General features: G+C 34.1%; 1 long non-coding RNA gene across 1 annotated transcript; it reads left to right on the forward strand.

The window, feature by feature from the left end:
* Window positions 1–1,228: 1,228 nt before the first annotated feature.
* On the forward strand, window positions 1,229–1,809 carry LOC109705339. The gene is made up of 2 exons (XR_002214700.1): window positions 1,229–1,376; window positions 1,696–1,809. It is a non-coding gene; the product is annotated as an uncharacterized LOC109705339 (long non-coding RNA).
* Window positions 1,810–3,216: the final 1,407 nt, after the last annotated feature.

The following is a 3,216-nucleotide window of genomic DNA, read 5'->3' on the forward strand; positions in this document are numbered from 1 at the left end:
ATATCATAATTATAAATAGAAATTTTTTCTCCGATAATAATTAGAATTTGTTGATTTTATTAACTACTCACTATTTTAATAATATAGTAGTTAATATTGTGATTGCTCATATTTTGATAATTTAAAAACTAGAAATCTCAACATTTATATTTAGAATTTATGATCTCTAAGAGATTATTTGGTTACTTATAACTACATACAAATTAAATTTAGATATTTAATTTGATGGATTTGTATCTAACTATTTATAATTGAAACTGTATAAGGAAGAGGCTTAGCTACAACAGTTAAAGTTATGTTCAAATTGATTGCAGTTTCAACTGCAGCTGTTGGAGAGAATGCTTTTAAATAAAAAGTAAAGTTACCTTACTAATCACTTTTTAAATAAAAAATTTTTTATATTTCACATAATCTCACCACCATGTATAAAATAATAAAATTTTAAAAATATATATATATAAACTGCATGCAATCAAATAAACTATTCTTAGTTATAATACTTTTAAATATATACAACCAAGAAATATACATAAAATTATTACTGTTATATTTTTAATTATATTCAACTCTTATTTCACTGTATTTCTGTGAACTAATAAATGGCCGATAATGTTAGATAATGCATTGGCTTTGTGCTGATGTGGTGGACCGGGTTCAGGCAAAAATATGTTTTAATTATGAGTGCATCTTGGTGAATTTAAACAAGAATTTTGGCGCAATGATTGGCACAGCGACCATTTTGACCCGCGAACAACCTGTCGCTGTCGGTGGGTGGGCCCCAAATACCGGGAAAGGCGCCGCCACAAAATTACGAGTTGGTGTGGTGGCCGCCACACATCCAACCCGACGACTCCTCCTACCATCTCCACCGTCGGATTCCATCGAACGGACCGGATCGGCGCAGCCTCGGTTCGCTCAACCAAAATAAACCGGACCGGTCAAACCGTCGCTAAACGCGCCGTTTGACCCGGCCCGCTCTACCCAGAGGCCGTACATATTTATGCGGTTGGAATTTTTTTAGGACAATATCCTAAATTTTAGTGAAAAATTATCTTTTATCCTATTTTATTAATTAGTATTATTATATGAGGATAATGTTGCTGGAATATATTAGGCGACAGCTTAATACAGTGTTATCCTCCTCCTCCTACTAATAATAATAATAATAATAATAATAATAATAATAATAATAATAATGAGATAATTAAATTCACAATACTAGGTTGTTGAGTCTCCTCTTTCATTGCACCTGTTCTTCGTTGAACCGGAGACGGCCGGCGGGGCCGGGTCAGCGGATCGGGCCGGCTAACGTTAGGTCCAATTTGGAAGGGTTCAATGCGCTGGTCTGGATCAAACAGCTCATGTTCACGGAGCGGGTAATTTTTCTCGAGTCCTATTGTTGAATTTGAGTGTAGAGTTATTATTATTTTTTTTTTTAGAGAAAGATAGCATGCTACCCGTTTTGCTTATTTCATTTAGAAATAAACTTAGCTATAAATGTGAATCAATTAGGATTCGAACTTGGGTCTCGGGTACCAACCACCAAATCCTTTGCCACTTGCATTAGAACAGTCGGTATTTTAGTGTGGAGTTGACCTCACTTTGGAACGCTTATGAAGGTGATTTTTATGTGTTGATAATGAATTGTTCAATCAAAGTATGATTTGGTTTTTTTCTTTAAATTTTGTGATGCAGGGGAAGAGGCACTTACGAGGAGTATAGCGTTCATTTTTACTACCAATAGTGCTATAGTGACTGTAGCAGAAGCGATGAATAATTAATGATTAAATAAACATTATCTCTAAGAAACAATCATTTTTTATATAGTATGCAAAGCTGTATATATCATATTGAGTGTTTTATAACCATTCAATAAGTTACTATGCATCCCAATTTGTCTCTGCTTGTATCCATATTAGGAAAGAAAAAGTGACTACTAATGTGAAGCAACTATATTTCTTTTTTTTTTTTCTTTTTTTTTTGAGAGATAAGTAGCACGCTACCCGTTTCGTTTATTTCATTTAGAAATAAACTTAGCTGGAAATGTGAATCAACTAGGATTCGAACTTGGGTCTCGGGTACCAACCACCAAACCCTTTGCCACTTGCTCTAGGGACGATCGGTAACTATATTTCTAATTTGATTCAATTCCTTCTTTGATTTAGTTCATTTTTCTTTTTTATTTCATTTGCCGGGCTGGTTAGGTTGAACTTGCGAAAGCCCACTAGCCCAAGAACCAATGACATATTGATATTTTCTGGGCCAGCCCATTAGCCCAATAGCCCATTAACCCACTAGAAATTGGCAGAAAATTTTGGAATAAAACTCACAACTCACAAACCGCAGTGCATCTGCTCCTTCATATCTCTCTCCATCAGAAGAAGTTCATATATGACTCTATGTAATTTATATGTATCGACTGCATGAATCGCCAATCTTAGCGTACCTGTGTTGAGCAAGAAGCATTTCGAATTCCACCGACGAATTAAATAATCAGATATTCAGCTCGCTAATAGAAAGACGATAAGAAAAATGAAATACCATTGCGAACAGTGAGATGAATTATAAATCGGGCTTCATGTTTTTCCTAACAAATTAACAAGTTTGAATTATTTTAGTGCTTGTTTTAAATGCATATTCAGTGTCGTAAAGAAATAGATGGTTAAATCATTAAAATATTGGCTGACTCAATCAATTTAAACCGTAAATTACAATCGTCATTGTTCACAAAAACAGTAGCCTTAATTTCGACGTCGAGTCAACACCGACAGCTAAAAGATTGTACAAAAAGATGCTCTCTTAGCGTTTGATCATGAACTTGGTGTCATTTTTTCAGGGATCAATGTTGATTAAACTTGGGAATTCATGGATCTTAATAAATAAAATAAAAAAAAACTATTAAAACAGGCCACACATGCAAATTCTAGAAATTTAAGTCCCTTTAGGTTAGGAATAGTTGAGTTTAAACTACTTCGTCCTTTCTCATCCTCTCCACCTACCATCCATATACTTTTAAACAAAGCCTTAGCCTAGGTCCTCTCTCTCTCTCTTTCTCTCCCCTCGTGGAAAACATGGTATTTGTCACTTTACTCATTAACATATAAGTGGCTTTTTCTCAAAAAAAAAAAAAAAAAAAAACTCATTAATAAGTGGCAATCACAAGCTACTAATGGAATAGCCTTTAGATGATGATAAATATTGAAGTAGAAGGCATCT

Source organism: Ananas comosus, unplaced genomic scaffold (genome assembly GCF_001540865.1).
Source record: "Ananas comosus cultivar F153 unplaced genomic scaffold, ASM154086v1, whole genome shotgun sequence".
NCBI classification, from domain to species: domain Eukaryota; kingdom Viridiplantae; phylum Streptophyta; class Magnoliopsida; order Poales; family Bromeliaceae; genus Ananas; species Ananas comosus.